The 26,830-nt window shown below is 41.9% G+C and overlaps 1 protein-coding gene and 1 long non-coding RNA gene across 6 annotated transcripts in view; both read right to left on the minus strand.

Annotated features, from left to right (window-relative positions):
• Nucleotides 1–26,830, minus strand: part of CAP2 (cyclase associated actin cytoskeleton regulatory protein 2) — a 153,579-nt gene that overhangs the window by 50,102 nt on the left and 76,647 nt on the right. The window lies entirely within an intron of this gene.
• On the minus strand, nt 18,284–21,783 carry LOC147580731 (uncharacterized). Its single transcript, XR_015251043.1, has 2 exons — nt 18,862–21,783; nt 18,284–18,819 (listed from the first exon to the last, which is right to left on the minus strand). It is a non-coding gene; the product is annotated as an uncharacterized LOC147580731 (long non-coding RNA).

The raw sequence follows: 26,830 nt of genomic DNA on the forward strand, positions 1-26,830 counted from the left end.
CCATGGTAGAGGCACGGCTAGATCTCCCTGAGATTCATTTATGCAGAATATTGCTGAGATGACCCAAATCCATAGTTTCCCTTCCAAACTCAGGAGATAAGAAAAATTTCAACAACTATCCTGTGAGTCTTAAGTCACATGGTAGGTGAAACATTAACTGTCTCAAGCTACTAATGCTTAGCTCCAATAATCCTTAATTAGAAACTTGCTTTTTCTTTTAAGGTTAGCACAATCTCCATGAGATTCCACTGTCCGATTTTATCAAGCACAATGCTTCCCACTGGGCATCCAGTTTGGTGAACAGCTCAGCACAAATAGTGCTTCCTGGTCAACGGAGTTTGGTATCCCCCTTTTGGTGAGTCATGATTCACCTCAGAATACTGCTAGAGAAGTAGGAAAGAAACCTATTTAACTTTGTTTAACCTGATGTTTCTACAGTTTTTTGTTTTTGCCCACGGAACCTTTTCTCTTCCCCACCCCTGGTTTTCTAGGGAACTGATACTCTGTGGGACAGAGCGTGGGAAATGCTGTTCCAGGGAGTCCGTGGGGGCGGCTGCAGGAACTCCCAGAAGTCTGTAGGGCTGCTCAATGGGTATCCATCATTCCCCTCCTCTCCACTTGGTCTTGCTCATTACCACTGAGATACTTCCAAGGGCATTTAATGGAGGTAAAGAAGTCTCTAGTCCCCCTCCAACACCCACACCCACACCCACACCCACACCCACACTGGGAGGGCTGTTGGCACAGCCCGCCCCCCTCTGCACTGAGATTCTGTCTTCTACTGCCATCCCCTCTGCCAGTCCTTCTCTGACTCGCCTGGCGCCCACTTCTAATCACGCCCACCATTTGCAGCTCCAGTCTTTCCTCTCCCTTCTCCTTAGCATCTTTGTTTTCTTTTTTTTTTTCTCTTGCAGATTGAACCCTGGGTGGAAAGGCAGACTCCCTACAAAACACAGCATTCTTTTCCTTCTGCAGAGCAAACTGATGGCTAATGACATTTGCCTTTGGTCCTTCCAGGTCTTGAGCTGTCTCTTCTCCCTGGGCTGCCCCATGGCCATGGGATGCTTCTTGGTATCCAAGAGGGATTTCTGGCTGCTTCCAGCTGCAGAGAAGTTTCCTGATTTAAGGTTTTGTTATGTTGTAAATCTCATGAGCTCAGTCTTCTCTGTGCTTATAGATTTCTGTGCCTGGTGTTTCACACTGACTTCTAAGGGGAAGTGCGGCTAACAGGGTGTGTGAAGCTAGCACAAAACGTGATATACATCCAGAACGACTTTCTATGAGGTATGTGCAGGAAGACCATCTTTGATCTTTGACTTAGTTATTAGACATAAGGCCTACTGCTCTTGACTATGTAGTAAAATGGAGATGATTGTATTCATTATGCCTCTAAAGAGAGTCATCTTGTTACCTGTTTGTTTCTTCATTTATCCAACAAATATATGCCAAGGGCCATCTATGTGCCAGGGCCAGTCAGAGGTGCTGGGGTAGGGCACCCCAATACAGACAGTTTGCAGTAGCAAACGATACGGCGACTCTTACGTCCCTGCCCTCTTTTGTTCAAGCGAGGTGGGGAAGGAATTGGCTCATACAGGTTTGGAGGTGGGCAAGTCCCAAGATCTGCAGGGTGAGCTGGCAAGCCAGAGACCCAGAGCTGACGGCAGAGCTCCAGTCTGAAGGCCGGCAGGCTTGAGACACAGGAAGAACTGGTGTTAAGTTTGAGTCCAAAAGCAGAAAGAAAGCTGATGTCCCAGTTTGAAGGCAGTCAGACAGGAGGAATTCTCCCTTACCCAGGGGAGGGTCAGGCTTTTTGTTCTATTTGAGCCTTCAACTCATCAGATGGGGCCCACCCACATTAGGGTGCTTTATTTATTCAACCTACTGATTTAAGTGTTAATCTCATCCAAAAACATCCTCACAGAAACAGCTAGAATAACGTTTGATCAAATATCTGGGCACCCCAATGGCCTAGTGAGGCTGACGTATAAAGTTACCCATGACAACAGGAGACAGAGTACACTCTGCGGGGAGCAGATTTCTGATTAAGGATGATTGGGGCCGGGTATCAATAAGAACAAAGAATAATAAATAACTAAATTATATAGTATGTTAGGTGTTAAAAGCCACTGGAAAAAAGGTGGAGTCGAGTGAGGGGGATCAGAAATACATGTGGGGATGGGTTGCAATCTAAAATAGGATGACCAGAAGAGGTCTCATGAGGGAGGTGACATTTGAATAAATACTTGGAGGAGGGTATTAGCCGTGGGGCTGTCTGGGGGAAGCAGAAAGAGCTTTTCAAGAGGAAAAAACCATCACAGGGGTCTTGAGGCTGGAATGTGTCTCCAGGGTTCAAGGATCAACCAGCAAGACCAGTGGAGCTGGAATGAGTTGGAGGAAGAGGTGGAAGAGGAAATGGTGGGGAGCAGGGGAACGAATCACATGGGCTGTTGACAGGACTCTGGCTCTTATCCTGAATGAAACAGAAATCGCCACAGAGTTTTCAGCACAGGAATGACATGATGTGATTTTCTTTTATAAGAATCATTCTGGCCGCTGTGCTGAGAATAGACTGGGGGAAGGGGGAGGGTAGAAGCAGGGAGATCGTATTTGAGACTTTGCGAGAATTTGGATGAGAGACAGAAGCAGCTGGGGCCAGCGTGACCGTAGCGGAGGCTGTGAGGAGATTCTGGACTGGACGTGGGCTATCTGAGCGCAGGAGGAGTTAAGAATAACTCCTTGGTTTTTGACCTGAGCAATTAGGATGGAGTTGTGGTCACCTGAGAAGCAGAAGTTGAAGAAGGAACAGATTTTAGGAGGAAGACCAGGAGTTCAGAGTTGACACACTCTTTAGTCTACCCTTAACCTTGCCTTCCCAAGGGCCACACTTCACTAAGATTGTCTGCAAAGCGGCTCCCGATGTCCTTAACTCCCCTCCTTGCTTCTAAGCTTGATTCCTTTCTGGTTTCCATGCTCGGGAGCACGTTCTCCCGTCTCAATTCAGTGCAACACAGTGTATCATGTGTTGCTCCTCATACACAAGGATGGTGCCTTTGGCCCACAATCAGCAGGAGGTGAGCTCGGTGCCGTTTCTCTCCTGGTGATGGTTTGTGCTGAGTCATCCACTCTGGCCAGCAGCAAATGTCTGCGAGACAAGTCGCCTGGATAATGGGTACATCCTGGGGTTGGCGGTAAAATTTTTTTGTTAATTTCCCAGGTCGATTACTCATTCTATCCTGAAATTAGCTGGCCCACAGAGAGCTCAAACCTTTGGACTTAACTTCATCTGTGCCATATTTTAACTAATCAGAGTAATGGATGGAGACATACTATTTAATATGGTTGATCTGGGGTAGACCCAATCATGTCGTATGCGTGTCTGTGGGTGATCTAGCTTTCTTTCTTTCTTTCTTTCTTTCTTTCTTTCTTTCTTTCTTTCTCTCTTTCTTTCTTTTTTTTTTTTTTAAGGTTTTACTTTCAGATAATCTCTACACCCAACATGGGGCTCAAACTCACAATCCCGAGATCAAGAGTGGCACACTCTACCTAGTGAGCCGGTCAGGCGCCCCCTTGCTTGCATTTTTTATGCTAAATACAGTGCTTGTCACGTAACAGGTAAATGAATAAATAAACACATTAATGTTGAAGTAATAAATAAAAATGAACCTTCTGAGAAGTGAGACGTGATCTGGATAGTAGAAATAAACTTATTTACTTACTATGGCAATAGTTTATCCTCTTTGATACATGTGTTGTTTCATTCATAAGTGAACACAATGATCAGGTATTTTCTTCTATGTTTTCTTCCTCTGTCTTCCTTCATAAGCTTTTCCTTGCATGGTATCCACCTTGATCTCATCAAGCTTTCTTGTTCCTATTATCTGTTAAAATATTTATAGAGCACCTACGATATGCCAGGTTTAATTCTAGGTATTTGGAATATATTAGTGAGAAAAAGAGAGACTTCCTCTACTGGGTTTGTAAGTGGTGAACAGACAGCAAATAATATACATGATAAATACATCTTACGTTGAAAAAAAGTAGAGCAATAAAAAGGGATGTTGGTGCTGGGGAGTTTTATTAACGTAAAAAGGCTTAGGTAAGAAGGTCTGGCTGACTGAAATATTTGACTATTTGGTGAATTCTGTTTATTCTAGCCAATCCTGTCACATGCTAGCAGCTGATCAGAGTGGAATATGGAATTTCAATGAGGAGAAAATAGGAATTGGAAAGGAATAAAAGTTGCCTCCCCCACTCCCACCCCAGAACTGGCTTACCTGGATTCAGCCGCTCATAAAGCTATAGTTCATTTTCAATTTCAGATAGTCTTGACCTTGGCATACAATACAGGATAATATGCTTGCTGCTGATTAGCATTACAGAATAAAATGTGCCAGGTATACTTTCTAGTACCTGCTTGACCACCTCTGTGTTACCAATCTTGATTTTTTTCTTGTAGGTACATTTTGTCAGCTCTGGGTCCTTCTGACTTCCAGTGCATAGCGTTACTTTATTAAATTAAATATACTCAGAGATTTTTTTTGGTGACCCCAAAATACAAAATTAAAATGTGAATACATGTACCCTACCACTGGGCAACATCATAAAAAGTTGGTAAATTTACAGGCAGGGAAAATATACAACTGTTTCCCATGGTTGGTTTTAGGAAATTTCTCTGAATTACTAAGATGTACCTTTCCAACATCACACACTCGCATTGCTAAGTACAAAATACAATGCCTGCAAATGAAAGGCTGAAAGGTCAAACTCTTTCCTTCCTTCTGGCACATTAGATGCTCCTTCCAGAACACAGAGAGATAGGCTGAGGCCAAGAGGAACTGACCTGGGCAGTCAATGGGATTTGTTCCTCATCATCAGGCCATGTTAGGAACCCCACACAAGTCTGTATAAGACCTTCAGTGGTGAGCCTCATATGGGGATCAGTTTGGGGGTAGGGAGGACATGAATTGCCTACTATCAGTCAGGTACTATACTTTGCATTCTATATCTTAATTAAACACCACAAAACCTTGGAAAAATTAGCATTATTATTCCTGTTTTACAAATGAGGGGATAAGTTCAATAAATACTTAGTGATATGCTCAAGGTCATCTGGACAGAACTGGGATTTGAATTCAGATATGTCTGCTTCTCAAAGCTTATGTTCTTAGGCATAAAGAAGAAAGCATTGGCTTTGGAGCAGGGCACATCCTGGTTTAAACCACACCTTTCACACCCGTTGGGGCTAACTTCCCCTCTCTGAGCCCCAGAATCCTTCTAGGAAAGGAGTAATACTCATCTGTGACCAAATAAGATAACGTGTGTATAACGTCTGACACATACACATCACAGAGACCTAAAGATGGGACCTGTTGTTATTTTCACCATTATTCAAAGATTTTACTGACTGTATGTATGAATAAACAGTATGCCATTGACAGCCAAACAAAATGTATTGCTCAGTGAAACATCACTGGTAAGAGAACCGACAGCCCACAATTTGTAGTCACAGGACGAGCTTTCAGCGCAGGCCATCCTGGATGAGGTAGAAACTCAGGTCTTCTCTTCTGAGACTCCCAGCCACTTACTCGTGTACTCCTAGATACGACATAGGCTGAAGCACCGTGACAATGACTGGAGCACTGAGGAACACTCTTTGGGAGAGGCTGCCCAAGGTCAATGCCAGGTGGAATTGTATCACCTCTCATGTGTTGACACCATGCTGGACTCTGAGACCTCGCTGTTGTAGTCGCTACTGATTAGTCGTCACCGTATCACTGATTTTTTTTAAAGACAACTTCTCTTGTGGCCATCAGTTTTGTAAATTCTGGAACTCATATCCTTCCTAGACTTGCTGGTACAAGTGTTTTCCCGTTAGCAAGAGTGTGCCACAGGCAAGACACATGGCAGCCTCTAGTGGGAGAACGTTCTGTTTGCTACGGACCTTTCGGATATGAAGGGCAGCACAATGGAGTTGCCACGCACTGCAGGCACCAGAGTCAGTCTCGGATTTTAGTCTTTTTTTTTTTTAAATTTTTTCTTTTTAACATTTTTATTTATTTTTGAGACAGAGAGAGAGCGTGAACAGGGGAGAGTCAGAGAAAGAGGGAGACACAGAATCCGAAACAGGCTCCAGGCTCTGAGCTGTCAGCATAGAGCCTGACGCGGGGCTCGAACTCACAGACCATAAGATCGTGACATGAGCCGAAGTCGGATGCTTAACCGACTGAGCCACCCAGACGCCCCTCGGATTTTAGTCTTAACTCTGCCTCTTACTGACCAAGAGAATAACATTCACCTCATAGAACAGATGTGAAGCAACAGGTGTTCATATTCATTAACACCCTTCCTCCTTACGCTTCTGGAAGGTATACTTTGAGACCAACTGTGACAACTCAGAGGGCAAAGTCCAATGACTAACAAAAACTACTACCTAGTGAGATGCCTCCGAGTGACTGATACTTCGGTGTCTACCTTGATAGATGCTGATTCTTGCTAATGACTTTGAAATTAAGTATTATTATCCCATTGTTTCAGCAGACAAAACTGAGGTTTGGGCACACTTACTAATTTATCTCTGAAGTTGGCCTGTATTATAAATGATTTTTTTAAAAAAGGGGAATGGGAAATGGGAGGCAAACCATAAGAGACTCTTAAATACACAGAACAAACTGAGGGTTGCTGGAAGGGAGGGGTGGGTGGCAGATGGGTTAAATGGGTGATGGGTATTTAGGAGGGCACTTTTCAGGATGAGTACTGGGTGTCATATGTAAGACATGAATCACTGGGTTCTACTCCTGAAGCCAAGACTACACAGTATGTTAACTAACTTGAATTTAAATAAAAAATAAAATAAAAAAGGGAACGAAATTCATTGAACAATTACTATTAATTGCATCAATGACCACATTCCCACCACCATGCTGTTACCAAAGGAGTAAGAAGGTCACACGAATGCACAGCTACAGCCTGGTGAGATGTGGTCCACGAAGGAACTGGGGAGGACCTGGTCTGAGGTGGGTGGGGTCAGGTGGGACAATCCAGAGGGGCCAGCTTTGCTTGTTTTTTTTTTTTAATGTTTATTTATTTTGAGAGAGAGAGAAAGCATGAGAGCACGAGCTGGGTAGGGGCAGAGAGAGAGAGAGAGAGAGAGAGAGAGAGAGAGAGAGAGAATCCTGAGCAGGCTCTGTGCTGTCAGCATAAGAGCCCAACGTGGGGCTTGATACCATGAACTGTGAGATCATGACCTGAGTTGAAACCAAGAGTCGACGCTCAACCGACAGAACCACCCAGGCGCCCCTGTTTGCTTGTTCTTTAAAAATGAGAAGAAATGTGCAGAGTTGTAAGCTGGGAGTACAGCAGGTAAAAATACACACACTCCTATAAAAAACAAAGACACAGAGGCATAAAAAGTCACAGTGTGCAGGAAACAATAAATTTTCCTGGAAGGCATGGAACGCAAATCCTGTGGGGAGTTGTGGGTGATGAGGCTGCCAAGCCAGACAAGGATCTGTGCCTGGGGAGCCCCACGTGTGGTGCTGAGCAATGTGGATTTTAGAGAGAACTCCTTGGAGGGTTTTAAGCAGAGCAGTGCCCCAACCGGAGACTGAGAATAACCAGCCTGGTGGGGAGGAGAGACTCAGAGGAAGGCAAGGGGGTGGGGCCAGCACCAAAGCAGAGGCAGCAAGGCCAGTAGGAGGTGTTTCTAAGGCATTCATGAGGGACTGGCGAAGGCAGTGGCTAGGGTGACCATGAGAAGGGGCCAGATCTGAGAGGCATGTAGGACAAGAATGCCTTCTGTTTCTATTCTGCTGCCTCTTGAGGACCCAGCACACAGTAGGCACTCAATAATTGAGTGCTGACTTGATGAATGAGGTAAAAATGAGAAGTGACAGCAGACGGAGACACAGAGGATGACTCCAAGGCTCCCTGTCTAGAGGACGCTATTAAAACTGCTGCTGCCTCCTGCTGATAAAGTCAAGGAAGCTGGTGGATTCCACGAGCAGATGGAGACGGCACCCTGCGTCCCCAGCAAATCATCTTTGAAGCCAAAGGCAACCGTAAGAACATGGCGCACAAGGACTACCAAGCATGGGCTTTCTGCAGGATGCGGAATGAGAATTCAAGCTCTTGTCTGAGTCCTAAGTGGAAGAGTGACTTCAGCTGGCCTTTGGGTTGTGGTCACAGAGTCGATAAGAGAAAACACTTCTAGATTGCTAGCCTTTCATGATCCCATGTGGTGGTGTCTGGGATCCTTTTTAAGAAGTATTCCTATAGTGTTTTCATGATTTCCTTGGCCATGCTTGAATATTATGTTCTTTACCTAGGTTTCTTGCCTGAAGATAGTTAAATTATAAACACAAAATCCTGGAGTCCTACTTCCTATTATTTTGTCGTATTTTCCTATTTTATTGTTTCTTAGAACATGTTTGGTCACAAACATAGGGGGCTATTGTAATAGGAGGAATGTTTAGGTTCACGGAACTGCCCCATTTTCACTCCTTCATTCTTTGAGCAGTATGGCACGGTGGAAGGTGGGAAGATGCACAGCTCACCCTCCCCCATTCCTTCTTTCCTTCTCACTCCTCATCCCCAGAAGCTCCTGCACTATGTGGGGACCCCGCAGAGCCTGCCATGAAGGTGGTTCGAGGGCTACTTCAATAGAACGTTCTGGGAGTCTCTGGCTCCTGACAATGAAGGGAAGAGCATTTGAAACAGGAAAAGGAAGTTAAGACTGCAGAGACATGGTTGCCATATAGATTTTCCTTCCAAAATCCATTTACTTTTTGGAAAAGAACCACCTTATTCATAATTATTAGCCCCCGTAGTTATCAATTAACCCCTTTTTCAGGGTCAATGCAAATCAACCAAGAGCAATAAAGGGGCTGACAAGAAAGGAGGAAGAGTGGATGTGACGTGGGAGCCTGCATGACAGGAAAAGTATGCTGATATGGCAGCCAACAGGGTGATGCCCACACGCACCCCATTACACCCAGGGCCCAGCTCTCGGGACCGGGCTCTCAGGGTTAGCTCCCTTGCCATCTTGGGCCACAGTGTCACTGGCTACCAAACCTGGCTGGAGAAAGCTGGTGGCACTGGGAACCGGAAGCTTGTGCTCTAGGCTGGTAAAAGCCCCGCCGATCATTGCAGGTCTCTGGCAAGTTGTGTAACGGAACATCTGTGAGCTTTGGTGTCTCCATCTGTAGATGGAGTGTAACATTACTATCCACGCACTCCTGTGTGACATTATGGAAACTAACAGGTGATAAAAGAATCTCGAGATCCTCGAATTAAAAGGTTACTGGGAAATGTTCACACAAAATGCCATCAGTATTTATGCCATTTACATCAGGAGTTGGGGGAAAAACCCTCAGGACTGGGAAATCCGTTGATTTTACTATTTCTATTTTCCATTCTACTTATCTCAAATTCTCTGCCCGCTGAATCCCACCCCCCCAACTTCAAAAACAAGTACTGTCCCTTCTATATCTGCACTTTTATTGAAAGCAGAGAAATCAGACAATGGCATTTGAGTCTGGCATTTTGGGTTCATTTAGAAGAATCTTTATACTAGAAAATAAGAAAGCATGATTTTCAAAGGCAGTGAAAGAAAATCATCTTCAGTTAAGGGCAGTTTGTGTCCAGAGAAGCAATGGGGATGTGGATCCTGGGACAATGACATAATCCTCCTTCTTCTGTACTAGGGATAACTCCGGGCGTCTACAGGCAGCTGTTCAGTGGTCTCAAAACCATTTTGTTTATGGAGTTTCCTGACTCCAGACAATTCTACGGTGTGGTCATGGTCAGATTTCCTGGTCACGCACCTATGCGTTGCTTGTGCTGGACCCAGTTCCACATAGAGCTCCCCCAACACTTGACCGACACTCACAGCACACACCCTCAGCTCCGTATGTATCCTGTTTGACTTTTCCATTTGTAAAACACCTGGGAACACGTTAGATCCAGATGAAAACCAAGGTGTTTACAAACTAGTAAAGAAATACGATATTTATCCTGTCAGCTGAAATGAACGTGACAGATGTATTTTTGGTTAAAATTAAGATCCCGAGCCCTATCACGTTACTCCCGGCGATGTCGCCAGATGCACAGCGTGTGTCTAACAAAGACACACCCTATGGTCATTTGAGCCAGGCTGCGGGTTCCAACAATTCATGGCAGGGAGCTCGTGACAAGGGCTTGCCTGAGAGGGAGCCCCACCCACGAGTTGAACCCACTGGAGTAGACTCTTGAAAGCAGTGTAGAAAGGATTCTCTTCTATCTTGCCCTGCCCACAAACATCTTCACTGTCAGGGAAGGGTTCTGGGAAGAAAACACATGGAGTCTTCGATTTGGGTCTACAAAAGTGGTTCTCATCTCAGAGCAGCAGACTAGACACGTCCCCAAGGACATAAATATGGGAACGGACCAGTTCTTCCCACTAGGCTCGCTGGGACTTTTCTTCCCACCAGATTTGCATAACTCCAAATAAGAGTGACTTGTGCGTGCACAGAGGGCACACAGGGGAGACACAGGAGAGAACCCACGGGGCTATTTTCTAGGGCAAGCTCTTCCTCTGGTTCTTTTCAGGGTCCCCTTGTCCATAGTTTATGAGCCCGGTCTACTTCTCTTACTGACCAATGAGCTGGTAAAAACAATACTGTTGGCAGTACAGGGAAAGATAACTGAACTGCCTTTAAGGCTGGGCTTCCTGAGGGCTTTGTGTCTAGTGACAGGAACTGGGCATGTGAGAAGGCTCTACCAAGGGGTCCTAGGGTTCCATGCAGGTTTGAATTTCCATCTTTCCACACCTCCCTTTATGGACTGGTATTTGCTTCTTTTGCACAGGTGCCTAATCCCAACTTTATCCCACTGTAATAATGATAGTCAAACTGGGTCCTTTATCGTTACCTTATCTGCACTCTGTAGAGCTGGTCTACCGTGGGTTACGTCTCCCTGAGGTGTGGCCACCTGCACACCAATGAGGTCTTTCCTCCACATTGATATGCATTCCATGTGTACACATGACATCTTAGGAGTCACAGGGATTCTTATAGAACTGTCCAGAAAAATTAGAAAGGAAACAATGGGGAGGGAAAAAAAAGAATGAAAGAAAACAGCTGTTTGTGATGTACCCTGGACTCTTGAGAAGGAATTTGGGGGGATGGTAGCACCCACCCTCCCCATAAAATGATTTGAAATAGAAAAACAAGAAACAACAAGTACCATATAATAAGTTTCATAAATAATAAATAAGTCAAACAAATAAAATTCACCAATTCACAGCCTGAGTCCCATGTAAAAGTTTTGCAATTGAAGAAGGAATGAGCAAAACAAACAAAGAAACAAAAAAAACCCACCACCAACAACAACAAAAACCATGGACCTGGGGCTATCCACCTAAACATGTCCGAATGAGCTCATGACAACAGCTTCCAAAGAGAGAGAGAAGAAATAATTGTCACTATGAAGGAATCAGGAGGGATAGGAAGCTCAGCAAAACTTGCAAATTTATAGACAAATAAAAACACCAAGAGAAGAATTCGTGCAGCCCAGATGGTTAGTGTTACCATGACAAGCCAGAACAACTGGCCCAAAGTATGGCTGCATTACACAGAGAGTAACATTGGAACTGTCCCCGACAAGCCTAGTGTTAACCGCTGAATTATGCCTCCCCTAGATTTGTATGTTGAAATCCTCACCACAAGTACCTCAGAACATGACCATATCTGGAAGCAGGGGTGTCGCAGATGTAATTAGTTAAGATGAGGTCATGCCGGAGTAGGGTGGGCTCCTAACCCATTATGACTGGTGTCCTTACAAGAAGGGGAAATTTGGATAAGGAGGCACACACGCTGGGAGAGCACCATCTTGATTTTGGAGTTCTGGCCTCCACTACTGTCAGACAATACATTTCTGTTGTGTAAGCCCTCAGTTTGTGGTCGTGTTTCGTTATAGCCGCTCTGGCAAACGAATACACCTGACTAATAGGCTGGAGAATCTCAAGCTTGGACGAATAGGCACATGGTGGAGTCAGGATTGTGATAAGCACAAAATCAGGAGCAGAGATAACAGAAAATTTTCTAACCGGGAAGGGAACTTTGGCGTGGATGTCGGGAGAATCCCGACAAATCTACTCAGTAACGAGTGACTTGGCATGCCCATATTTCCCTTCACAGGCTTGTCTATCACTTAAAAAAAAATAAAGTAAAGGGAAAGTTTTAAAGCGACCATAAATAAGGGAAGTTGGCATTTAATGATTTAAGGAGAACAAGTAATTTGGTTTCTCTCCTTAGACTTTGGAGAACAGGCCTGGGTGGAGAAATCATGACAAACCCAAGAAAAAATACTTGACCAGGGTCATCTTGCTCTTTAAGGGCAAAGGAGAATATTTTAAGATTTAGTGGACTTGAAACAATGACCAACTAAAAATAGAAACAGTGGGTCACAAAGACTCATACCCATTATGTCGCTGCAGGAGATAATTAAGGCTAGACAGAGACTTAAAGATCTCTTTGAGAAACAAATGAATTAGAGTATTAAGCAAGCATTAATTAATACGCCTTTCACTAATAATGAAAACAGTTGGTAAGTTAGCAAATAAATTCTTGGAACTCTCAAGTATTAGCAGAACCCTAAAAGGATCTCAGATAATAACTATAAAGAATGAATACTAGAAGGGAAAACAAAGACTCTTTCTGATTCCTAAAAGGGAATGAAAGTTTATTTAGTTAATAGTAGAAATAAATAGAAGCAATTAAAATGGTTTCTCTGAAATACATTAATGTTAAAATGTTAATGAACAGACCACTTAGGGTTATCCTTTGGCCTAGCTCAAAAAGAAATAAAGAGTTTAAAATCCAGCACAGAAAACACAGAAATGAAAAGAGAAAGCATTAAACAACTACAATAGGAGATAAACTGATTGGGCTTAAGGATAAATAATGTATCAAAAATAAACAAGAACAGCCTGAACTTGCTTATTATAACAAAAACAGTAGTTGACCAGATGAAAAAAAATAAAATCCAACAATCTGCTGTTAAAAGATATATTTAGTACCAACTCATTTTGATCAATGGGGTGGGGGAGAATGGTCTGAGATTTAACCCACTTAACTACAAGAGCAGAGATACCTTGGGCTTTTCCATTCGTTCGACGCAATTTCACACACTTGAATCCTGCCTGTCTTACAAGACTGGGTTCCAGAGTCCCCTTCTCTGTGACTGTGTCTGCAGCTTCCCCAACCCCTACGCAGCGCTCCAGACTGCTACGGGGGGCCCCGTCAGCTCAGCATTTATTACAGAGCACCACATTTAGACTGATCTTTGGTCCTCACTAGACCTTGAGCTCCTGCAGAAAGCAGCTCTTGGTGTCTCTAAGCCTAGCTAATCAAACGATGGACTATGATGTATCCATCAAAATGAAACATAAATGGATTTGGAAGATAGAGATGGACATTTCAGGGCTTTTCTTTAACACAGGCATGGAAGTACACTGTTGTAAGAACTTTGGCTGCTCACTGTGATGGCGTATTGGATTTGCTTGGGGGAAGGGGTTGGGGGAGAGGAGGGGACTCGGATGCTGAGACGGCAAGCTGCAAAGGGCCCTGAATGTCGTCCTATGGGGTCTATGGGATTGACTGCAGGATTCCAGATTAGTTTCTTTTCTGTTTGTTGACTCTGCTTTGTCACAGTGCCCACGATCGAAGAATGGGGCACAGACGGTGGAGAAACTAGTTAGGAGAGTCCATTCCTATAATGTCTGTCGGTGAGTGGTGGTATTTCTTTCTTCTTCTGTCCTTTCTTTTTTTAAGTTTATTTATTTTGAGAGAGAGAGAGAATGAGAACATGAGTGGGGCGGGTCAGAGAGAGGAAGCAGTGCAGAGCCTGACATGGGGCTTGAACTCATGAATCATGAGATCATGACCTGAGGTGAGATCAAGAGTTGGATGCTTAACTGACTGAGCCACCCAGGCACCCCTTCTTTTGTCCTTTCTTTATTCACGGTTGTTTCAAGAGCAAGCTTGGAATACTTTTATGTTAAAAAATTTAAAACCTTCCCCTCTGTATCCCAGTCATCCTTTCTTCCTCTCTGTATTAGGGCAATGGGAATGGAGTAAGGGTTTCAGATTCCACAGTCTTATGGTCAGGGCAGTGTCAGGGCTCAGAGACTGGTTAGATGTGGGGGCTGAAGGAAAAGGAGTCCAAAGAATTTAGGAATTTCTAATTCAAGTGACAGGGTGGTTTGTGGTTCCATCAACTGAGAGAAAGAATCAGAGTGGGGGGTCAGTTTGACCAAGGTGTGTATGTGCGGGTTCTGGACAAGGTGCATTTGAGGTTCAGGTAGAGCATTCAGTCCTCGGGATAAGGAGTAAGGGCCTGGGGTCTGGAGGTGCATAATTGGCACCATTAGCACAAAGGTGACTGGTACCACAATGGAAACTGAGGATACTGATCAAGGAGAGACGGGGTTCAAGAAAGTGCTCTTCTGATGATAAAGAATGAAATCTTGAGGGAATATATATAATTAATGAGTAGAGGAAGAAAGAGAAGCCAGAGAAAGAAATGAAATGGGAGAGACAACTTGCAGAGAATAGAGTTTCATTTGCAAGGGAAGAAAAAACTTTTAGAGGGGAACAGTCAGTAGTAAAGTTTCTTCAGGGAGGTTGAATGGAATGAGGACAACCAGGAAGATCCCAGGGCACTGGGAAAGTCTTTTTTGGTAAAATGATAAGGAAGGAAGGCAGATGACAGGAGACTGAAGAGTGACAGGGAAGTGAGGACATGAAATCAGGGAGGACAGAGTATTCTAAAGAAGTCTGGCGACGAAGGGAAGTAACGTGATGGGTTTAGGTGGTCAAGGATGATGAGGTTTTTTTTGTTTGTTTAAAGGAGAAAGAACCCTGATTTGGTTGGCAGACCAAACAGAAGGAGCCAGTAAAGAGAGAAAGAGGGAACGATTGATTAGATAAGGTTCCAGAGAAGTCAGGAGGTGGTCACATAAATGGGGTACTCATGATGTTATCAGATCAAAAAGAGAATTCTGAATAAAAGCAATGAGGGGTCACTATAGGATTGCCACAGACACAACCTATCTAATATAGTACACTTTTATGTCCCAAGCAACATAAAAAAATACATAAAAGAGAAGTGGGGGGAAGCAAGAAGAAATAAGTAAATGAGTAATTGCATAACAAACTCTATTCAGGACATGCCTGGACAAAGAATACAGACAAAATTGAAACTTACAAAAAAGTAAGGAAAAACTAACAGACATAGGAAAGAGAATTAAACATGAAACAGAAACATGTTTAATTAAACATTAAACAGAAACATGACAGAATTAAAAAATATTTTCTTTTCACTAAAAACAGATCTCTTCCCACCATTTATCACATAAGGGAGACAAAGACACATTAAAAAAATATACCTACAATATTCTTCCACAATGTTAGAAAACCAGTATCAACTGAATTCCATTTAAGTAACACCATACAATTAGAAAATTTTTTCTTATAAATAATATCAATTAAAGAAGCAAGCCATGGCCCAACCCCTGTGCTCTTACATTTCTTTTAGAACCCCACTCCTGAATCTTTGTTTTGGTCCCAATTCTTCAGGATTTCTCCCCAAGCTCAGCTGAAGGCATTGGGTGGTATTTCCTCTTTATAAAGGCTTATTTGTTTGCTGGTCTTCTCTACTCAATCTTCTTTAAAAATACTAATTATGTTTTATATGTATGGGCTCAAGTTTATTGGAGAATCAGGTAAAGAATGAAGATATGGATCATAAGAATTTATGATTAACCAAAAGTTAACTCAAAAATAGAATGCCTACTCAAATGATGTCATAGATAATTACCAAATAAAGAATGTCTACTACGATGACAAATAACATGGATTAGGATGATAGGAGAAGATGTGAATATTTAGTTATATTACATACAAAGAGCAGAAAAAGTACTCTGACACAAAACTGAGGAGAATGTGAAATAATATAAGTCATTAGATAATGATGTTCATCACATTATTTCCTTTAGAATTTCTTCAATTTACTTTTCTTTTTTTTTTTTTAACAAAACCAAAAATCAGGGACAAAATGGAACAGTGGTCATCCTCTTTGAAGAGTTAAGAAAACTAGCAGGTTATAGAAAATGTCAGCAAAAGTACTCTTTTTAAATGAGACAAATATATCTCCAGGTCCTGTCAATAGTAAAATAAATGTTCCACTTAGAAAAACTAAACAAGACCAAAGCCACATAGGGCACCTGGGTGGCTCAGTCGGTTAAGCGTCTGACTTCAGCTCAGGTCATGATCTCACGGTTTGTGGGTTCGAGCCCTGCGTTGGGCTCTGTGCTGACAGCTCAGAGCCTGGAGGCTGCTTCTGATTCTGTGTCTCCCTCTCTCTCTGCCCTTCCCTTGCTCATGCTCTGTCTCTCTCTGTCTCTCGAAAATAATAAATGTGAAAAAAATTTTTTTTAAAAACCACATAAAGCAACTCAGAGCAATAAAGAGCTCAATGGTGAAATTTGTGGCAATGTCTACGTGGGAGATCTTATAAGCCAGTTATCTTGATGCTCAGGTAGGAAGAATAAAATTTAATTAGCATTTAAAGGAAAAAAAGAAAACAACAACAACAAACCAAACTAAAGAGAAATTGGGGTGATACATTCATGCTCAGAATTGGAAAACCTTAGAGGAGCCAAGATGGTGGAACAACAGCATGGAAGTTTCTTTTGCATCTCGCATCCATGAAATACAGCCAGATCAACACTAAACCATCCTGCACACCTAGAAAACTGATTTGAGGATCAACAGAACCTGAACCACAGAACTTAGCAGGTACGCAGTGTGGACAGGTGAACTGGGGGAGAGAGAAGCCACAGAAAGCAGGGAGCTGTTTTTGCGTGCTGAGGGAGGGTGGAGAAGATGGGGAGAATACAGGAAAAGGGCCCTGCCCCCCAAAGCAGCTGGAAAGTGGAAAAGTGGAAATAGCTGCAGGGACTGAACTAAAATGGGAGAAAGGAGAAAGGAGAGGGCTTAAATTCCATCAAGACTCTATAAACAGGGGGAGCGCAGAGTCTGAAACACCTCAGCTTGACACCTGGCGGTGCTCTGGTGGGAAGGGCGCATCCTAGGAGCAGAGTGGGGTCCAGGAGGTCCTCAGGCCACATGGGGAGAAGTGGTTCCACTGCTGGTAGCCTCTGGTAGAGGCTGTGTGGCCACCTGGTCCCAGCAGATCCCAGAGAACAACCACATTCGCTGGTGCCGGAACAAGGTCATTAAGGGGGAAGCCGGGTGCCAGGTGTGTGTTGCGATTTTCCATAATCCCTGAAATGCTGCTGCTACATGATCGCATGAACTTTTTCTGGGGTGAGCTGGCACCCAGCTGTAGGCTCTGGGCATTGGCAGCAGCATGGTCCTGTGAACGTTCCTGGGGGCGGGTGGGCACCCGGACATTGCTCGGTGAGACGCTCTCCCAGAGGATCCAAGCAGGTCAAAGCCGCAGTCCCTCAGAAGTGAGGGGTCAGGAAACCCAGCCGCATCTGAGATAAAACTCAGGAGGCAGGTGTCATCTGGCAACCTGATGGCTTTGTCACGGACAGTGTAAAAGTGGGTAGTGGATGGAAGCCTGAGACAAAGGACAGATGCACAATTGCTGGGTGGGGAGAGCACAGAGTTCCAATACTAGAAATTGGGTAGCTAGCTGGGTAACACCATTTTCAACACTCCCACGCATGCACATACACACCTACAAGCGCCACAACAATCCACCCCAGTAAGCATCGCCATCTAGTGGAGAACAGAGCCGTTACATTAAGCCCCGCCCAAATGGGCCAACTTCACTCTTCAGGAACACCACAAATCTCTCCGCCTGCTTAGTTTACGAACTATAAAGTGCTTCATAGTTTGACTTCTAGGGGAAAATGATTAATTTTAATCGTATTTCAGTCTGTTCACTGGTCCATCTATTCAATTTTCTTTTTTTCCCTTGATTACAGAAAGAGAAAAAATATTTTTATTTTCAATTTTTATTAAAATTTTTTTTATTTTTTCCACTATATTTTTTACTTTTTTGTGAATTTTTCAAATTCTATTTCACTTCCTTCATTTCATTTTATTCTATTTCATTGTATTCATTTTCTCAAAATTTCAAATGTTTTCCTTCTTTTTCCTTGTTTTTCTCCCCTCCCCCCCTTTTTTCTCTAATCTATCAAGCTCCTTTCAATAACCAGACCAAACACACCTAGGATCTAGCATCATTTATTTGACTTATGTGTGTGTATGTGTGTTGTTTTTAATTTTTCAATTTTAATTTTTTTTACCTTATTAATTCATTTTCTTCCTTCAAAATGACGAAACGAAGGAATTCACCCCAAAAGAAAGAGCAGGAAGAAACAACAGCCAGTGACTTAACACAGATACAAGCAAGATGTCTGAACCAGAATTTAGAATCACGAAAATAAGAATACTAGCTGGTGTCGAAAATAGATTAGAATCCCTCCCTGTGGAGATAAAGGAAGCAAAAACTAGTCAGGGTGAATAAAAAAATGCTATAACTGAGCTGCAATCTCTAATGGATGCCACGGTGGCAAAGATGGATGAGGCAGAGCAGTGAATCAGTGATAGAGGACAAACGTAGGAGAATAATGAAGCAGAAAAAAAGAGGGAGACTAAGGCAAAAGAGCACGATTTAAGAATTAGAGAAATCAGTGACTCGTTAAAAAGGAACAATATCAGAATCATAGGGGTCCCAGAAGATGAAGAGAGAGAAAAAGGGGTAGAAGGGTTATATGAGCAAATCATAGCAGAAAACTTTGCTAACCTGGGGTTATATGAGCAAATCATAGCAGAAAACTTTGCTAACCTGGGGTTATATGAGCAAATCATAGCAGAAAACTTTGCTAACCTGGGGAAAGACACAGACATAAAAATCCAGGAAGCATACAGGACTCCCATTACATTCAACAAAAACCAACCAACAACAAGGCAAACCAATAGTCAAATTCACAAAATACTCAGGGCAAGGAAAGAATCATGAAAGCAGCAAGGGAAAAAAGTTCTTAACTTACTAGGGAAGATAGATTAGGTTTGCACCAGACCTATCTACAGAAACTTGGCAGGCCAGAAAGGAGTCGCAAGATATATTCAATGTGCTGAATTGGAAAAATATGCAGGCAAGAATTCTTTATCCAGCAAGGCTGTCATTCAAAATAGAAGGAGAGATTAAAAATTTCCCAAACAAAAATTAAAGGAGTTCATGACCACTAAACCAGTGCTGCAAGAATTTTTAAGGGGGAGTCTCTGAGGGGAGAAAAGACAAAAAAAAAAAAAAGACCAAAAGCAACAAAGACTAGAAAGGACCAGAGAACATGACCAGAAACTCCAACTCTATAGGCAACATAATGGCAATAAATCATATCTTTCAGGACTCACTCTAAACATCAATGGACTAAATGCTCCAATCAAAAGACACAGGGTAACAGAATGGATAAGAAAACAAGATTTATCTATATTCTGTTTACAAGAGACCCACTTTAGACCTAAAGACACCTTCAGGTTGAAAGTAAGGGGATGGATATGTCATTTGCAAATATCTCTTCCCATTCTGTCGGTTGCCTTTTAGTTTTGTTGATAGTTTCCTCTGCAGTGCAGAAGGTTTCTATCTTCATGAGGTCCCAATAGTTCATTTTTGCTTTTAATTCCCTTGCCTTTGGAGATGTGTCAAGTAAGAAATTGCTGCGGCTGAGGTCAGAGAGGTTTTTTTTTTTCCTGTTTTCTCCTCTAGGGTTTTGATGGTTTCCTGTCTCACATTCAGGTCCTTTATCCATTTTGAGTTTATTTTTGTGAATGGTGTAAGAAAGTGGTCTAGTTTCATTCTTCTGCATGTTGCTGTCCAGTTCTCCCAGCACCATTTGTTAAAGAGACTGTCTTTTTTCCATTGGATAGTCCTTCCTGCTTTGTCAAAGATAAGTTGGCCATACTTTTGTGGGTCCAATTCTTGAGTCTTTATTCTATTCCATTGGTCTATGTGTCTGTTTTTTTGTGCCAATACCATGCTGTCTGGATGATTACAGCTTTGCAGTAGAGGCTAAAGTCTGGGATTGTGTTGTCTCCCACTTTGGACTTCTTCGATATTACCTTGGCTATTTGGGGTCTTTTGTGGTTCCATACACATTTTAGGCTTCCTTGTTCTAGCTTTGAGAAGAATGCTGGTGCAATTTTGATTGGAATTGAATTGAATGTGTAGATAGCTTTGGGTAGTATTGACATTTTAACAATATTTATTCTTCCAATCCATGAGCACAGAATGTTTTTCCATTTCTTTGTATCTTCATTTCCTTCATAAGCTTTCTATTTCCTTCATAAGCTTTCTATAGTTTTCGGCATACAGATCTTTTACATCTTTGGTTAGATTTATTCCTAGGTATTTTATGATTCTTGGTGCAACTGTGAATGGGATCAGTTTCTTTATTTGTCTTTCTGTTGCTTCATTATTAGTGTATAAGAATGCAACTGATTTTTGTACATTAATTTTGTATCCTGAGACTTTGCTGAATTTATGTATCAGTTCTAGCAGACTTTTGGTGGAGTCTATTGGGTTTTCCATGTATAATGTCATGTCATCTGCAAAAAGTGAAAGCTTGACTTCATCTTTGCCAATTTTGATGCCTTTGATTTCCTTTTGTTGTCTGATTGCTGATGCTAGAACTTCCAACACTATGTTAAACCACAGCAGTGAGAGTGGACATCCCTATCGTGTTCCTGATCTCAGGGGGAAAGCTCTCAGTTTTCCCCCGTACAGGATGATATTAGCTGTGGGCTTTTCATAAATGCTTTTATGATGTTTAAGTATGTTCCTTCTATCCTGACTTTCTCAAGGGTTTTTATAAGAAAGAATGCTGAATTTTGTCAAATCCTTTTCCTGCATCGATTGACAGGATCATATGGTTCTTTTCTTTTATTAATGTGATGTATCACATTGATTGATTTGCAAATGTTGAACCAGCCCTCCAGCCAGGAATGAATCCCACTTGATCATGGTGAAATGACATATCAGACAAAGGGTTAGTATCCAAAATCTATAAGGAACTCACCAAACTCCACACCCGAAAAACAAATAATCCAGTGAAGAAAGGGCAGAAAACATGAATAGACACTTCTCTAAAGAAGACATCCAGATGGCCAACAGGCACATGAAAAGATGCTCAACGTCACTCCTCATCAGGGAAATACAAATCAAAACCACAATGAGATACCACCTCATGCCAGTCAGAGTGGCTAAAATGAACAAATCAGGAGACTATAGATGCTGGAGAGCATGTGGAGAAACAGGAACCCTCCTGCACTGTTGGTGGGAATGCAAACTGGTGCAGCCGCTCTGGAAAACAGTGTGGAGGTTCGTCAAAAAATTAAAAATAGATCTACCCTATGACCCAGCAATAGCACTGCTAGGAATTTACCCAAGGGATGCACGAGTGCTGATGCACAGGGGCACTTGTACCCCTATGTTTATAGCAGCGCTTTCAACAATAGCCAAATTACGGAAAGAGCCTAAATGTTCATCAACTGATGAATGGATAAAGAAATTGTGGTTTATATACACAATGGAATACTACGTGGCAATGAGAAAGAATGCAATATGGCCTTCTGTAGCAACGTGGATGGAACTGGCGAGTGTTATGCTAAGTGAAGTAAGTCATACAGAGAAAGACAGATACCATATGTTTTCACTCTTATGTGGATATGGAGAAACTTAACCGAAGACCATGGGGGAGGGGAAGGAAAAAAAAAGAGAGGGAGGGAGCCAAATCATAAGAGACTCTTAAAAACTGAGAGTTGATGGGGGGTGGGGGTGGGGTGGGTGACGGGCATTGAGGAGGGCACCTGTTGGGATGAGCACTGTGTGTTGTATGGGAACCAATTAGACAATAAATTTCATATTAAAAAAAAGAGGGGGGGGATAGAGAATCATCTATCATGCTAATGGTTGACAAAAGAAAACCCGAGAAGCCATACTTACATCAGCCAATGTAGACATTAAAATAAAGACTGTAATGAAGAAGGGCATTATATCATAATTAATTGGTCTATCCATCAAGAAGACCTAATAATTGTAAACATTTATGCTCCAAATGTTGGGTTAGAGCACCAAATATATAAATCAATTAATCACAAACATAAAGAAACTCATTGATAATAATACCATAATAGTAGGGGACCTCAACACCCCACTTTGGACAGATCATCTAAACAGAAAATCAACATGGAAACAATGGCTTTGAATGACACACTGGACCAGATGGACTTAACAGATATATTCAGAACATTTCATCCAAAAGCAGTGGAATATACATTCTTCTCCAGTGCACATGAAACGTTCTCCAGAATAGATCACATACTGGGATACAAATCAGCCCTCAACAAGTACAAAAAGATCGAGATCATACTGTGCATAGTTTCAGACCACAACGCTATGAAACTTGAAATCAACCACAAGAAAAATTGTGCAAAGATAACAAATACTTGGAGACTAAAGACCATCCTACTAAAGAATGAATGGGCTAACCAAGAAGTTAAAGAGGAAATTAAAAAGTACATGGAAGCCAATGACAATGATAACACCACAGCCCCAAACCTCTGGGATGCAGCAAAGGCGGTCCTAAGAGGGAAGTATATGGTAATCCAGGCCTTCCTAAAGAAGGAAGGTCTCGGATACACAACCTAACCTTACACCTTAAAGAGCTGGAAAAAGAACAGCAAATAAAACCCCAAACCAGAAGAAGACAGGAAATAAAAGATTAGAGCAGAAATCAATGCTATAGAAATCAAAAAAACAATAGAACAGATTAATGAAACCAGAAGCTGGTTCTTTGAAAGACTTAACAAAATTGATAAACCACTAGCCAGTTTGATCAAAAAGAAAAAGGAAAGGACCCAGATAAATACAATCAAGAATGAAAGAGGAGAGATCACAACCAACACAGCAGAAATAAAAACAACAATAAGAGAATATTATGAGCAACTATACACCAATAAAATGGGCAATCTGGAAGAAATGGACAAATTCCTAGAAACATATACACTACCAAAACAAATATGAAGAAATAGAAAATCTGAACAGACCCAGAACCAGGAAGGAAATCGAATTAGTAATCAAAAATCTCCCCCAAAACAAGAGTCCAGAGCCAGATGGCTTTCCAGGGGTATTCTACCAAACATTTAAGGAAGAGTTAGCATCTATTCTCTTGAAGCTGTTCCAAAAAATAGAAATGGAAGGAAAACTTTCAAACTCTTTCTATGAAGCCAGCATTACCTTGATTCCAAATCCAGACAAAGACCCTGCTAAAAAGGAGAACTATAGACCAATTTCTCTGATGAACATGGATGCAAAAATCCTCAACATGATATCAGCCAACCAGATCCAACAATACATTAAAAAAATTATTCACCACGACAAGTGGGATTTATACCTGGGATGCAGGGCTGGTTCAATACCCACAAAGCAATGTGATTAATCACATAAATGAAAGAAAGGGCAAGAACCACATGATCCTCTCAATAGATGCAGAGAAAGCATTTGACAAAATATAGCATCCTTTCTTGATAAAAACCCTTAAGAAAGTAGGGATAGAAGGATCATACCTCAAGATAATAAAAACCACATATGAAAGACCCAACGCTAATATCATCCTTAGTGGGGTAAAAATTGACAGCTTTCCCCCTAAGATCAGGAACAAGACAGGGATGTCCACTCTCACCACTGTTATTCAACATAGTATTGGAAGTTTTAGCCTCAGCAATCAGACAATACAAAGAAATAAAAGGCATCAAAATCAGCCAATGGGAGGTCAAACTTTCACTCTTCGCAGATGACATGATACTCTATATGAAAACCTAAGATTCCACCAAAAAACTGCTAGAACTGATCCATGAATTCAGCGAAGTGGCAGGATGTAAAATCAATACACAGAAATTGGTTGCATTCCTACACACCAACAATGAAGCAACTGAAAGAGAAATCAAGGAATTGGTCTCATCTACAATTGCACCAAAAAACCATAAAATACCTATGAATAAATCTAACCAAAGAGGTGAAAAATCTATACTGAAAACTATAGAAAGCTTATGAAAGAAACTGAAGAAGACACAAAAAAATGGAAAAATATTCCATGCTCCTGGATAGGAAGAACAAATGTTGTTAAAATGTCAATACTACACCCTAGGCAATCTACATATTTAGTGCAATACTTATCAAAATAACACCAGCATTCTTCACAGAGCTAGAAAAGAAAAATACTGAAATGGAACCAGAAAAGACCCTGTTAGCCAAAGGAATCTTGAAAAAGAAAACCAAAGTAGGAGGCATCACAATTCTGGACTTCAAGCTGTAATCATCAAGACAGTACGGTACTGGCACAAGAACAGACACTCAGATCAATGGAACAGAATAGAGAACCCAGAAATGGGCCCACAAACATATAGCCAACTAATCTCTGACAAAGCAGGAAAGAATATTCAGTGGAATAAAGACAGTCTCTTCAGCAAGTGGTGCTGGGAAAATGACAGCGACATGCAGAAAAATGAACCTGGACCACTTTCTTACATCATACACAAAAATAAACTCAAAATGGATGAAAGACCTAAATGTAAGACAGGAAGCTATCAAAAACCTCGAGGAGAAAGCAGGGAAAAATCTCTTTGACCTTGGCCGCAGCAACTTCTTACTCAACACGTCTCTGGAGGCAAGGGAAACAAAAGCAAAAATAAACTATTGGGACCTCATCAAAATAAAAAGCTTCTGTACAGCAAAGGAAACAATCAGCAAAACTAAAAGTCAACTGACAGAATGGGAGAGGATATTTGCAAACGACATATCAAATAAAGGGTTAGTATCCAAAATCCATAAAGAACTTACCAAACTCAACACCCAAAAAACAAACAATCCAGTGAAGAAATGGGCAAAAGACATGAATAGACATTTCTCCTAAGAAGACATCCAGATGGCCAACCAACACATGAAAAAACGCTTAACGTCACTCCTCATCAGGGAAATACAAATCAAAACCACAATGAGATACCACTTCACACCTGTCAGAATGGCTAACATTAACAACTCAGGCAACAACAGATGTTGGCAAGGATGCAGAGAGAGAGGATCTCTTTTGCACTGCTGATGGGAACGCAAACTGGTTCAGCCACTCTGGAAAATAGTATGGAGGTTCCTCAAAAAATTAAAAATAGAACTACCCTACAACTCAGCAATTGCACGACTAGGCATTTATCCAAGAGATACAGGTGTGCTGTTTCGAAGGAGCACATGCACCCCAATGTTTATAGCACCAGTATCAACAATAGCCAAAGTATGGAAAGAGCCCAAATGTCCATTGATGGATGAATGGATAAAGAAGATGTGGTGTATACACACACACACACACACACACACACACACACACACACACACACACACAATGGAGTATTACTCAGCAATCAAAAAGAATGAAATCTTGCCATTTGCAACTACATGGATGGAACTAGAGGGTATTATGCTAAGCGAAATTAGTCCATCAGAGAAAGACAAATATCATATGACTTCACTCATATGAGGACTTTAAGAGACAAAAAAGATGAACATAAGGGAAGGGAAACAAAAACAATATAAAAACAGGGAGGGGGACAAAACATAAGAGACTCATAAATATGGAGAACAAACAGAGGGTTACTGGTGCAGTTATGGGAGGGGGGATGGACTGAATGGGTAAGAGGCATTAAGGAATCAACTCCTGAAATCACTGTTGCATTTTATGCTACTTAACTTGGATGTAAATTAAAAAAATAAATTAAATAAAAATTTAAAAAAAAAGAATTGGAAAACCTTGGTTTTCCACTTTTTTGCTCTAATTGGAAGGATACCAGACAAATATATTTTTGTGTTTTATCCCTTATCCACATGAGAATAAGAGTATTTGTTCATAACCAATCCATAGACCAGGGATAATCATGCTTAAGCCCTTTCATGATGGTCTTGTTGAGTGTCAATCTCCTTTCTGCTAGAAAACATGCACTCCATAAATATGGAAAGAAAAATCTCCTCTTCTGGACTCCCTGAAATTCTCATACTGTAAAAAGTGATAGGGTTGACTTTCTATGTACTGTTTCCACAAACACAGAGACAAGAGGAGGTTCCAAGAGAGTCATTTAATGGGTGATCTTGGGAGATGGTTTTAATCATCCAGAATATCTGGGGTCCGGTTGGTTTTGGATGGTTTACTCACTCTGTTTCTTGAGCACCTACAACGGGCACTGGGCACAGGCTGGGCAGTCATGGCTCACAAGTACTGGATAATCACATTCTACCACATCTTAGTCCCTTCCTAGTACTTACTGGTGGTAATTTATGTGATTACTCTCTACCTACGTCAACAATCAAATTCATTTGGTGCCATGGACAACATAAGAGCATAAAGACTCAATCAGTATAGGGAAAACCATTAAGTGTGGGGTGACCGGATTCAAAGATACTAAAGACAAGTCAAAAGAAGTTAAAATGAGAACAAAATGAGAGCAAAGCGGTTCAGAGGAGTCACGTGCTAGAAAGTTCTAAGGTGTATGGTCGCACGCTCGGCTCACAGCTCCCTCCCCCTCGCCTCTGCTTCTCACTGATAAAACCATAGGGATGTGATTGTCCTTCTCCACCCTCTTTCTTCATATCCCTCCCACTGCTCCTCTTGGGACTCCTCCCTGAAATCTTGTAAGATGGAAGAACAACGAAAAGTTGACTGAGCAAACTAAGGCCAAAAGAACCGTCCCAAATGCACTTCTTGGTAAGGTCTCTG

Source organism: Puma concolor, chromosome B2 (genome assembly GCF_028749965.1).
Source record: "Puma concolor isolate L17-30 chromosome B2, mPumCon1.1.hap2, whole genome shotgun sequence".
NCBI classification, from domain to species: Eukaryota; Metazoa; Chordata; class Mammalia; order Carnivora; family Felidae; genus Puma; species Puma concolor.